The sequence below is a fragment of the Neophocaena asiaeorientalis genome, unplaced genomic scaffold, assembly GCF_003031525.2.
Source record: "Neophocaena asiaeorientalis asiaeorientalis breed wild unplaced genomic scaffold, Neophocaena_asiaeorientalis_V1.1 scaffold123, whole genome shotgun sequence".
Lineage (NCBI taxonomy): Eukaryota > Metazoa > Chordata > Mammalia > Artiodactyla > Phocoenidae > Neophocaena > Neophocaena asiaeorientalis.
Window position 1 is genome coordinate 980,848 of NW_020173666.1, and position 12,987 is coordinate 993,834.

At 38.1% G+C, this 12,987-nt stretch overlaps 1 protein-coding gene and 1 non-coding gene across 2 annotated transcripts in view; both read left to right on the top strand.

Annotated features, from left to right (window-relative positions):
- The first annotated feature begins 166 nt into the window (after positions 1–166).
- Positions 167–12,987, top strand: part of UTRN (utrophin) — a 550,217-nt gene continuing 537,396 nt past the window's right edge. The window contains exon 1 of the mRNA XM_024747877.1: positions 167–297. The gene's annotated coding sequence lies outside the window, so the exon portion shown is untranslated. The remainder of the gene's footprint in view (positions 298–12,987) is intronic.
- On the top strand, positions 218–300 carry TRNAL-UAA (transfer RNA leucine (anticodon UAA)). Its single transcript has one exon. It is a non-coding gene; the product is annotated as a tRNA-Leu (tRNA).

The window sequence follows — 12,987 nt, forward strand, 5'->3', positions numbered from 1 at the left end:
AGCTCGGCTGCAGTTGCCCTGGCGGCCGCGGCGGGCCAGGGGCAACAGTGAGCTGCGGCGGCGTTAAAAGGAGGCTCCGGCTGGCAGGTAGCTCCATCTCGGGCTGGGAAAACTAAGGGAGCGGCGGCGAATGGCCCCCGACCTTCTTAAGGGCGGGCGCGAGGAGGACGGTGCAGTACGACTTGTAGGAAGAGCGAAGAGGAGATCGTGCGCCTGCACCAGGATGGCCGAGTGGTTAAGGCGTTGGACTTAAGATCCAATGGACATATGTCCGCGTGGGTTCGAACCCCACTCCTGGTAGATAGTTTTCCTCTTCTCTCATTAAAAAATTAATTTATTTTTAAAATGTAAATTTCACAGAGCAAACCACGTCTTGTACTCAGGAATTCTGACTCCTGGCTGAGAGAGGCGCAAGCCCGACAAGGCGCGGCCCCGCCTCCCACAGGCCAGAGGCGACTCAACGAGCGGGCTGGGCGTGGGGCGCCGGCGCTGTTCCCCGGGTCAGGACGGGCGGTGGGGTGGGCGTCGCTGCCGGTCAACGGCTTCGCGGGGCTCAGGTGGGATTGGGACTCCGGCCGCGCCGCGGGTATCAGTTCTCTCGCTTGCAGGGAGGCAGCTAGCTGGGCAGGAAGGGCGCTTGTGATACAGCATCGTAGTTAGAAAAGTGCCTGTGCAGAAAAGTCAAAAGTTCATCTCTACCTTTTCCTAGTTTTTCGCCAAAATTAATTGTATGCACACAATTCTTCCGTTAAATCCATGAAGGCGGAGACAGTATGCATCATAGCTACAAAATGGACTCTAATTGGTAATCGGCTAAGAATTTTAAAATACGAACGGCGCGGTCTGCTTTTTGTTTTTTAAATACTTTTAAAAAGTGAAAGTAATCTAAAAAATGGGGGGGGGGGGACGTTGCAAGTACAGTGGAAAGAATTTTTTTTTCAAATCATTTGAGAGTAAGGTACCAAATAGATACTCCAGTACAACCGTTAAAATCAGGGAATTAACGTTGATAATTTACTACCATCTAATCCCCAGGCCCCATTTAATCACCAGCGGTCCTTTAAAGTAAAAGTCTCCTGTTCAGAATAATGCATTGCATTTACTTGTCACATTGCCTTAAGCTTCTGCAATCTAGCACGATTCCTCAGTCTCTCCTGACTTTCATGATCTTGAAACTTCTGAAGATGACAGGCTCGTCTTTCTGTAGAACATCCGTTTGTCAGTTTGGGTTTGTCTAATGTTTCCTCTTGATTAGATTCAGGTTATGCTTATAAATAAAGCAGGGCTATCCTGGAAGTGACATTGTGTTTGCATTATAGTCTCTCAGGTGGCATGGTTTTGGTCTGTCCTGTTACTGATCTTAACTTAGTTCACTTGATAAGGCTTTTCTGCCAGTTTTCTCCACTATAGTTCACCCTTTGTGATTAATGCATATTTTGAGGGGAAGTGCTTTGAAGTTATGTAAATATCCCATTACTCATCAAACTTTCCATTTTATTCAATTATTATGGAAAAAAGCATGTAAGTATGCACCCATGGTGTCCTATTTTAATTAATGGTTACAATCCATTTTATAATTATTACTTTTCATGCTGAAAGTGTCCCAGATTCGGTCAGTGGGAGTCTATTCAAGGCTGACTTTTGACATGTCTTCATCATTTTTTAGCACTTCCTTACTTCCTAGTCCAAGATAGTCCATGCTTACCTTGTACACCTCCTGACCCAGACAATGTAGAATCAGACATTTTGAAAAGAACCCCAGTTTCCTTTAGTGGAGAATGCTAGTTAGGAAGCAAGATCTCAGTACTAGGTGTGCTCATTGCTTTTGATGTGTTACTGTTCCCAGGCCCTCTCAGTAGAGAGAATCAGGGAGTATATGTGTCTGTGTGTGTGTCCACACCTATATTTATCTATATATATATCTATTTAGATTTGGGAGTTCCTACCAATACTCTAATTCTGATCCAACACTGTAAATTTTGTTCTAGTTTTTCTATCCATATTTGTAATTCTCAAAATTGCCCCCCGTCCCCTGCCCCAGTGTAACATCTACCTTGCTTGGGTCCATCTAATGGATTTAGAATTAAATTGTTCAAGAAGAAGGGAAGAGGAAAAGAGAGTGTCTAAACCATTTAGAAATAAGCATCCTGCCAGCACTGAGAACTGGCTATGCGTCAGTCGCTGCTAGACATTTGAGATGTGCAGATAAATAAGCCAGCCTCTCCTTCAAGGAGCTTAGATGGTGAGAGACAGAGATTTTAGTAAACCACATTTATAATGAGGAAATATAAATTATGCCCAAGGTGCTAAAGGAGAAGTTCCAAAAGCCCTAACTCTTTCCCAGAGAGTCAGCTTTAGTTGAGAACTGAAGGAAGAGGGGTGGGGTTCAGGGAGAGGCAGGGAAGAGAGGGAGAGGGATACAGGTGGGGGAAAACATCTTGAAACCATGCTAAGTATGGTGCCTGGAGTCCACTGAAGGATCCAAAACAAGAAGCAACGTGATTAGTGTTACATTTGAAAGTATATCTATTGATGTAGAAACTCGGTCAGTCCGTATATGCTCAGGACAGGGGGGCATGTTGAATTGGCAGAAAATATTTTTTAGGGGAAAATTATTTAATTCAGTCAACAGCCAGTTAGACTGAGTGCAGTCTATTTCTCTCTTCCTCCTTAAAAGCTGAGCAAGGGGAAGAACAATATTGACTTAACAATAATAAATTAAGTCCCTAAATTGATCTATAAATAAGAGTGTGGATTTATAAGCATATTTTAAGTTATTCAAAATGGATTTTTTTCTGTTGGACTTCATGCAGAACTCTGTAGGAAAAGTATTCCCAATACAAGAACAACATTGACTTCAACAATATTGAAGCTTTCCCAGTCTGAACGCAGGGACTCTTGCTAATTTATTTGTATTAATATGTTCAAGTGCAAATACGGAACAATACTTCCAAGAATAGGCAGAGTAGTTAGATTTTTACTTTGTTCCTTTAAAACTATATTGTAAATCAAGCTTCTAGTCAGTAATAACCAGCTACTGTGCTATAACAGAGATGGTAAAAGACCAGCTAGTATTCTTGTGCTTGTTAAAATTCTGACACACAGATCACTGAGATGCCACAAAGAGGGGTGAAATGATGTCTGAAAGCTGCTGGTCTGGAAACAAGAAAATCTATCAGATGGATCCTAGGGCACTGAATCACAAGTTTTTGATTGATCAATATGTATGGCCTATTTAACTGCAATCTTCACATGCCAATTTAGATGGAATCTTTTGCTTTACTATATCCTACTCTATAAAGTGTTCTATTATTGATTTCCTATAACTAGCAGGATTCTGTAAGTGAATTTCAATTTAGTGCAGCAAACTTTAAGAATATGATTCAGTTTACGAAGTACATATCACAAGGTCACTCAGTAGGAAGAACCCAGGCTTTGGGGTCAGACAGACTTATCAACTTTCCCAGGTTATCAGCCTTCTTTCTTCATTTGCAAATAGGAAAATAAAATTTACCTCCACAAAGTGGTTGTGAGGCTGTAATACTCTTCTCACAAAAGTGGGTGTTTCGTAACTGAGTTCGCTTCCCTTTTCAGGAGCCATCATTTGTGGGAAGTACAGTAGAACTACACTGTGCAAGTAGGAAGAAATCTTACCTTGCATGTATAGACCGCTTTGCAGTTTTCCAAAACACTTATACGTTCATCTCCTCCTTTGACAGACAATATCATACACCCAAACCCATTGTACCTAGGTGGTAGGTACAATTAGGCACAATTTTCCTTAATAAATTTAAAGAGTAATATTTTCTTTCATCCAAAATTACATAGATAGAGCTAGAGGATATTAGTAGTTCTTAAAAATGGAAACCCTGTCCTAAAATGTAGCAGAATTTTTTCTTTTCCTTGAGAAGTAGACCTGTTATATTAGACCCTTTTTTTTCATTCTTAAAATATTTTGAATTTGAATTTGAATCATTTGTAGGTATACCACCACTAAGCTTAGAATGATTTTCCAATGATTATTTTAACAATAATAAATTAAGTCCCTAAATTGATCTATAAATAAGAGTGTGGATTTATAAGCATATTTTAAGTTATTCAAAATGGATTTTTTCTGTTGGATTTCATGCAGAACTCTGTAGGAAAAGTATTGCCAATACATATAAATAGTGACACCTACTGGTGAAATTGAGGCAAATTTGTTTGCTAAATTCTGTCCGCCTTATTTTGACTGTAAAATCCTGACGGCTATTCCACAGTTACTGTGTTTAGGAGCACATTAAGGCTATGTGTAATCCAGCCAGTAAATTGACCTTTGTTTTCTCTCTTTCAGTCATTAATGATAAATCTGCCATTGAAAGGAATCTCAAATCACTGACAGCACTTGCGTGAGCTGTTATTTTAATTGTATGAACAGGGCTTTTATCTCATAGCCATCATCTGTGTTTCTTTTAATATAATATATTTTATTCAAACTCCCAAACTCACTATGAAGTTGAAGAGAAATAGGGATTTGGATTAGTTATCAGCTTTACAGAAGTCATGTCCGATTTTAGAAATCTTGAACAAGAAGCTTTCTTTGTCCTTAGTAGCAAGTGGGAATTTGGGGATCTTAATTATTCCCTTTGTTTCACATTTTGCTTTTAAATACAATTGCAGCTGTTTAATGAACAAATTAATTGCATGTCACACATTTGCTAATTGTTCAAATGATATAAATGATAATGCCCCAGGTTTTAATGAGTGTGTTCAGTTACAAAGATGCCATGTAAGAATCAGGAACATAATTCCAGGTCCCTTGCATCCACTCTATTACTGGATAGAGATGCATTGTGAACCACCCGGTTCATTTGTGAACCACCTGGTTTCATTTTTATCCACACAGGTTTTGATGTCTCTTGAACAACTTATCAGAGTGCTTGGCAGAGAAGCAATGATTGCACTGGGTCCTTACTGAAGTGAGATGGAAACTGCCTGGCAGAGTGTCTCTATACATTGTATGCACTATATAAATACTTGTTGAATAAATGAACAACGTTGAAGTCCACTGAGTATATTTCACAGTTCATTCTATTTATTGTACACAAATTAATCTTCCTTTAGGATATGTGTTTTAAAGTGTACTCAGGATTTGTTTTAATCAGGTATGGTAAGACACTCAGATACAGAAATGACTGTCATGAAGGAAGAATTTTTTTATACTCACAGATTCCCTGGAAACAAGAGCCACGGCACACCATGCAGGGCCACATAGGGAAGAATTAGGGTCAGTCAGGAGGCAGAGGGAGCAAGGAGAAAGCATGGGCAAGAACTTTTATTGTGGTTTTCACAGGAAGGAATGGGCAAAGCAGGGTAAACAGTCTTAGGATTGGCTACTTTGAATAATTTCAGGGGGCTCTGGAGTGTAGGGGCTGCCCTGAGTATTCTGGTACTCCTAGGAATTATCTAACCCTGGGAGAAGCAGTCCCTCCCTGATCAGCAAGGCCCCAGATGTCAGAGCATCAAGAATACAGAAAGTAAGAAAGTATAGGTAGTATGGTATGGGTTCAGGCATGCTCACTTTTTTTTCCCTTCTCTTCCTCCTTCAGCTAAGGTAGACCTTACTCATTAGGAGAATCAAGATTCAGAAGCCCAAAGAGACAAACACTTAAGTAGTTTTTGAATCATTTCTATCTGGATAAACTATATAATATACCTGTGCAATTCAAGTCTCAAATTTATCTTTCGGTTTAGGTTGTATTTTCCGTCATTTTATTCATTACTATAGTGTAATGAGGCTAGCAGTTCTGAATAAGGTAACTTTTAAAATTGCATTGGAAAGATGGATTACTAAAAAGAGTGTTGCCTATTCATCTCAATTCCACAATCTCCTTTAAATATGAACATAGGAGTATGTGTATTTGTAAAATATGCAGTGTAGGTCCTAAGTGGCAACATAGAACTGCAATTAGGAGTCAGATGGCCCAAGTTTTTTTTTTAATATATAAGTTTCAGGCGTACACCATTATAATTTGACATATGTATGCACTATGAAGTGATCCCCACCACACGTGTAGTTACCATCCATCACCATACAGTTGACCCCCTTCATCCGTTTTGCCCACCACCCGCCATGCCCCTTCCTCTCTGGTAACCCTAATCTGATCTCTATATCTATGAGTTTGTCTTTGTTTTATTTTTTTTGTTTGTTTTGTTTTTTGATTCCACATATATGTGAAATCATACAGTATTTGTCTTTCTTCTGACATTTCATTTAGCATAATGCCTCCAAGGTCCATCCATGTTGTTGCAAAGGGTAGAATTTTGTTCTTTTTTAATGGCTGAATAACATTCCATTGTATATATAGATGTAGATAAAGATATAGATACCATAGCTTTTTAATTCATCCATCATTGGAAACTTAGGTTGTTTCCATATCTTGGCTATTGTAAAAATTGCTGCAATGAACATATGGTTGCATATATCTTTTTCTTTTTTCTTTTTTTTTGCACATATCTTTTTGAATTAGTGTTCTTTGGATAAATACCCAGATGTGGAATTGTTGGGTCATATGATAGTTCTATTTTTAATTTTTTGAGGAATCTCCATGCTGTTTTCCATAGTGCCTGAAGCAATTTACAGTTCCACCAACATTGTATGAGGGTTCTCTTTTCTCCACATCCTCTCCAACATTTGCTATTTCTTATCTTTTCTATTATAGCCATTCTAACAGGTGTGAGGTGATTTCTCAATGTGGTTTTGATTTTCATTTCCCTAGCAATTAGTGATGTTGAGCATCTTTTCATGTGCCTGTTGGCCATCTGTATGTCTTCTTTGGGAAAAATGTCTATTCAGATCCTCTGCCCATTTTAAAATCAAGGTTTTTGTTGTTGTTGTTGAGTTATTTGAGTTCTTTATATTTTTTGGATATTAACCCCTAACTGGATCTATGATTTGCAAATATTTTCTCCCATTCAGTAGGTTGCCTTTTCATTTTGATAATGGTTTCCTTTGCTGTGCAGAAGCATTTTAGTTTGATGTAGTCCCATCTGTTTATTTTTGCTTTTGTTTCCCTTGCCTTTGGAATCGGATCCAGATGTTTTATTACTGTTTCATTCTCCTTACTAGTAATTGGTCACTTCAGATTTTCTATTTCTTCATAAGTCAGTCTTGGAAGATTGTATATTTCTAGGAATTTATCCACGTCTTCTAGGTTGTTCAATTTGCTGCTGTAGAGTTGTTCATAGCAGTCTTTTATGATCCTTTGTATTTCTGTTGTATCAATTGTAACTTCTCTTTCATTTCTGATTTTATTTATCTGAGTCCTCTCTTTCTTTCTTGGTAAGTCTAGCTAAAGGTTTGTCAATTTTGTTTATCTTTTCAAAGAACTACTTCTCAGTTTCATTGATCTTTCCTGTTGTTTTCTTAGTCTCTAATTTATTTCTGCTCTCATCTTTACTATTTCCTTCCTTCTACTAATTTTGGGCTTTGTTCTTCTTTTTCTAGTTTCTTTAGGTGTAAAGTTAGATTGTTTATTTGGAGTTTTTATTGTTTCTTGAGGTAAGCCTATATTGCTATGAACTTCCCTTTTAGAACTGTTTTTGCTGCATCCTATAGATTTTGGTATGTCATTTTTCTGTTTTCATTTGTCTCCAGGTATTTTTTAATTTCTCCTTTGATTTCTTCAATGACCCATTAGCTGTTCAGTAGCATGTTGTTTAATACCCACGTTTTCGTGGTTTTTCCCATTTTTTTCTTGTGATTGACTTCTACTTTTGTACCATAGTGGTTGGAGAAGACGCTTGATATGATTTCAATCTTCTTGAATTTATTGAGATTTATTTTTTGACCTAACATATGATCTATCCTGGAGAATGTTCCATGTGCACTTGAGAAGAATGTATATCTGCTGCTTTCGGATGGAATATTCTGTACATATCTATTAACTTCTTCTGATCTAATGTGTTATTTAAGTCTGAGCTTTCCTTATTGATTTTCTGTCTGGTTGAACTATTCATTGATGTAAGTGGAGTGCTAAAGTTACATACCTTTGTTGTATTGCTTTCATTTTTTCCCTTTAAGTCCATTAATATTTGCTTTATATATGTTGGCCTCCGCTGTTGGGTGCATATACATTTATAAATGTTATATCTTCTTGCTTGATTGACCTGTTTATTATTATGTAATGCCCTTATTCATCTTTTATTAATCTTTGTTTTAAAGTTTATTTTGTCTGATATGACTATAGCTACTCCAGCTTTCTTTTCATTTTCATACACATGAATATATTTCTCCATCCCTTCACTTTCAGTCTGTGTGTGTCCTTTCTTCTGAAGTGAGTCTCTTGTATGCAGCACATAGATGGGTCTTGTTTTTTTTTTAATCCATTCAGCCACTATGTCTTTTGATTGTCAAATTTAGTCCATTTTCATAAAGTTCTTATTGATATGTATGTTAATTTCATTAGTAGTTTTCTGACTGTTTTTGTAGTTCCTCTCTGTACCTTTCTTCTCTTTCTCTCTTCCTTTATGTTTTGGTGGTTTTCTTTAGTGTTATGTTTCTATTCCTTTCTCATTTTCTTTTGGTTATTTACTATAGGTTTTTTCCTTGTGGTTACCGTGAGGTTCACGTATAACATACTATGCAAATAGTAGCCTGTTTTAAGTTGGTAGTGACTCTAATTTGAACACATTCCAAAGCTTTATCTTTTACCCCCTGTAATGTGAATGTTATTCTTCTTCATGTTGTCCCAAAAGTCCCTTAAAGTATATTTACTTTTCTTAATTCTTTTTAAATTTTGCTGCTCTGTCTGGGTGAGTTCTATTGCTTTGTCTTCCAGCTCATTGATTTGTTCTTCTACCTCATCCAGTCTGCTACTGAACCCCTCTAATGTATTTTTCAGTTCAATTATAACTTTTGTTTGGTACTTTCTTATGTTTTTTTTTTATCTCTTTGTTGATGTTCTCACTGTGTTCATCCATTCTTCTCCTGAGTTCAGTGAGCATTTTTATGACCACTACTTTGAACTCTTTATCATGTAGTTTGCTTATCTCTGTTTCATTTAGTTCTTTTTCTGAGTTTTTTGTCTTATTCTTTTGATTGGAACATATTCTTTTGTGTCCTTATTTTGCCTAATTTTCTGTGTTTGTTTCTATATATTAGGTAAATCAGCTCTCCCAGTCTCAAAGGAGTAGCCTTATTTAGGAGATGTTCTGTGGGGCTCAGAGGCACAATCCCACCTGGCCACAAGAGCCAGGTGCTCAAGGGGTGTCCCCTATATGGGCTGCATACACCCTCTTGTTGTGTTGGGGTGTGGCTATTACTGTGGCATGCTGATGGACTGGGCTGGACCCTGGACTGGCTGCAGGGCCTGGCCATGGCCATTCCAAGTATTAATCCCAGCTCCAAACCTTATTAGCTGTGTGACTTTGGACTGGATATTTAGCATCTCCAAGTCTTTGTTTTCTTACCTATAAAATGGGGTGATAACAAAAAGTACCTATCAAATGATTTGTTGTGAGAATTAAGTGTGATGTTGATAAAGTGCTTAGGAAGTACATGGCATGTAGAATGATCAAGAGATTAATCCATTGTTATACTTCAGTGATTCTTACAAAATGTACTTATGGATTGACTATGAGACCAGTTTTGTTAAAAAGGTAAAAGTTGTTTATGGAATTGATTCTGCTGTAGGAAATACATTGTATTTGACATAGAATTACAGCAAAAGACATGAAATTTTGGAGAAGGGCTTAGATTGCATTCTTCTGATTTGTTCATTAAACTTCATTTTTCCATTTAAAATCTTCAAATGCCTAATTTTCCATCATCAGCATCTCTTTACAAACAAAATTCCCAAAATTCCTTTAATAATTTGTATGTTAAAAAATAGCACAGAGGGGGCTTCCCTGGTGGCGCAGTGGTTGAGAGTCCGCCTGCCGATGCGGGGTACACGGGTTCATGCCCTGGTCCGGGAGGATCCCGTGTGCCGCGGAGCGGCTGGGCCCGTGAGCCATGGCCGCTGAGCCTGCGCGTCCGGAGCCTGTGCTCCGCAATGGGAGGGGCCACAGCGGTGAGAGTCCCGTGTACCGCCAAAAAAAAAAAAAAAAAAAAAATAGCACAGAGTTCTAAACTCTAAGTTTTCAAATTCATGCTAAGTGAAGTTATTGTTTTCCCTTGAGTGTCACACCCACTGGATTAGTCACAAATAGCTATATTAAGGATGTTGTTCGCATTGTTTAAACACTAGCAATTCTGACCCACCCAGTTCAGCTACAATTTTAAGAGCAACCTGACAAAAATGTTCTTTTATTCCACATAAGAAAAATAAGAAGCCCCTGTCACTTGGAACATATGCAAAATAATATATAATGTAATGCTTTTAAGTGTGGAAAAGTGCTTCATACAGTATAGCCTGGCATTCAAGTCTATTACTATGCAGGAGAACTCTTTTACAGTGATTCAGTGTAATGCCTAAGTTTATTGGTGCATTACAAAGAACAATATGTAAAAGCGTACATAGAATGAAATTTTAAAGTGGCCTAATGAATTGAAATTACCTCAGTAATGTACTGGTTGAATCAATTAGTCAATTTCTTTCATGCTGATTTTAGTCTCCCGTGAGTAATTCTCAGACAAAAATGAGATGGGGATGAACTTGGATAATTCTGGATGGAGAAGCCCTTTAGGTGAATCTGGGGTGAAGAGGATCCCTCCCATCGGATTTCTCTATTCTGCTTCTACATCTCAGTACCATAAGCCATCCCAATGCCTGCTTATAGAATACACAGCTACTGCTGCCTTTTGCCCATGTTTTCAAAATGTCTAGGAAATTCTTGTGGAGAAATATCAGCACTGGAAGCAGGGCAACCTCTAGTTCCAACAGAACAATTCATTCATTCTGTAAGTATTTTTTAAATGACTAGAATGAGTAATGCTATGCTGGCTGCTGGGATACAGCAATGAATAAGAAAGACAAGGTCCTGTCCTCATAGAGCTTACATTTTATTAGGAAACACAGGCATTAAACAACGAATTACAACATTGAATTTTTTCACAGTCACAGTTTCCTTCTTGAACTGTGGGGCACAGTTCAGAGTAGGAGAGGAGAAGCAGAGACCTTTCAGAGAGCAGATAGAATGTGAATGGAGGATGACCCATAGCCATCTTCCCATCACCAGGAGAGAGCCTGGATTCAGCCCACAGAAAGAAAGAGAAAAAGAAAGAGAGAAAAGAGGGAGAGAGGGAGGGAAAAGAATGGGGGGGAGGAGAGAGAAAGGAAGGAAGGGAAAAGGAGAAAGGAAGAAAGGAGGAAGGATAAAGGTACCCAAGACCTCAGTTGAATTCTTGCATCCAGTTGTTTTGGAATCAGCTCCACACTCGTGTTTCCAAGTTAAGACAGTAAATTCCTCTTTTGCGTATGGATGTACACAAGTTTGTGTTGGTTTCTTGTTATTTGAAGATAATAAAAGAGTTCTGACTAACATAACTTTTAAGTATTGGTATAAATTGAGTACCTTTTTGAATATCAAAGAAGCAAAAAGTTATAATATTTCAGAAGGTGAACAAGTAATGGCTTTATGAGATTTAATCGTGGACTTGTTGGATATTAGAGCTCGAAGGGATTTACTTAGACAAAGCTTTCAATGGGGCAGAAATTACCCACTGACCACTCCTGGCAGATGTAAACTTGTCTCTAAACCAGTGGTCCTTAACACTGATAACAGTGGTCCTGGAGGACATTCTGGAAGAAAGTAGGGCACTTGTGGGTTGTCATAATAATTTTGTGGGGTCTACTGCCATTAGGGAGGGACCGGGGGGTTGGGCATGCTGCAATGTATGGGTGTTCCACACAGTAAAGAATTATCCTTCATCCTGCAAGATTTTGGAATGTCCAGCAGGCTATCCCTGTAGGTTAAAAGCCTGTTTACCTGAACCCACAACCTAAATCCATTTTTCATATTAAACATAAAATGTTTTTGCAAGCTTTCAATATACAGTGCATTTTCCAAGTACACGATTACATGTAAATCAAGGGAACATGGTATTTTGTTTTATTCAGAATTTCTTCAAGGGTTCGTTTCCCTTTTGGAAAACTCACATGACTCACAGCAAAAGCCCTGATGGTATTTGAGTCACTGATTCAACACACCTACATCAGCATGCATTTGTAGCTGTTGTACTCCCCATGATTCAGTGGGCTCTGTCTTCTATAGTCACACTCTAGCCCTTACATGTTGAGATGTAATTTAGAACCAGAAGTCTTCAACCTTCTCAGTCATCAAGATAGGCCTTTCTGGTGATGTTCACTTTTACAACTTGGATAAGATGGTTTTGGACAGGTTCTTCACTGTAAAATTAATTACTAAGTATTTTATACTTTCGTCCACTAGTATTAGCCTCCATTGATGATTTTGTTTGAAAAAACTATTACTATGATCTTTTCCTATGTCCATCAGTCCTTCTATATTTCTTAGTTGGCATTCTACTATAAGATAGACTTTTCTCTTCTGCCTCACATGTTAATTCATTTATTTATTTATTATCAGTATGGGCTCATGGATTCCTATTTTATTCAATTAGTTATAATCCATACAATCAATACTAAAATTTCACTGTTCAAATTTTCAAAGATTTGGCCAGTTGGAGCCCCATCCTGTTGGTCTCTTCTCCCTGACTGTCTCTATACCTGCCAGCCAAGCGGACCCAGTCTGCTTGCTCTGGTCATGTTGACCTGACACCCTTGCCAAACCTGGCCCATACCCATCTCCCAAGCAGCTATGAATCTAAATGATGAGCTTGGCACAGCTCTTTTAATAACCTTTATTTCAGCTATTTTTTTTAGGTTATTGAGATCATATTGAATTTTGATTCTGTCATCCAGTGCATTCACTGTCCCTCCTACTTTTGAGCCACCTAAGCATTTAATACATTTTATATTCAAGTTGTTGATAAAATCTTGAACATAACAGAGCGAGACTTTCCTGCTATTAGAGATATCCTTTCCA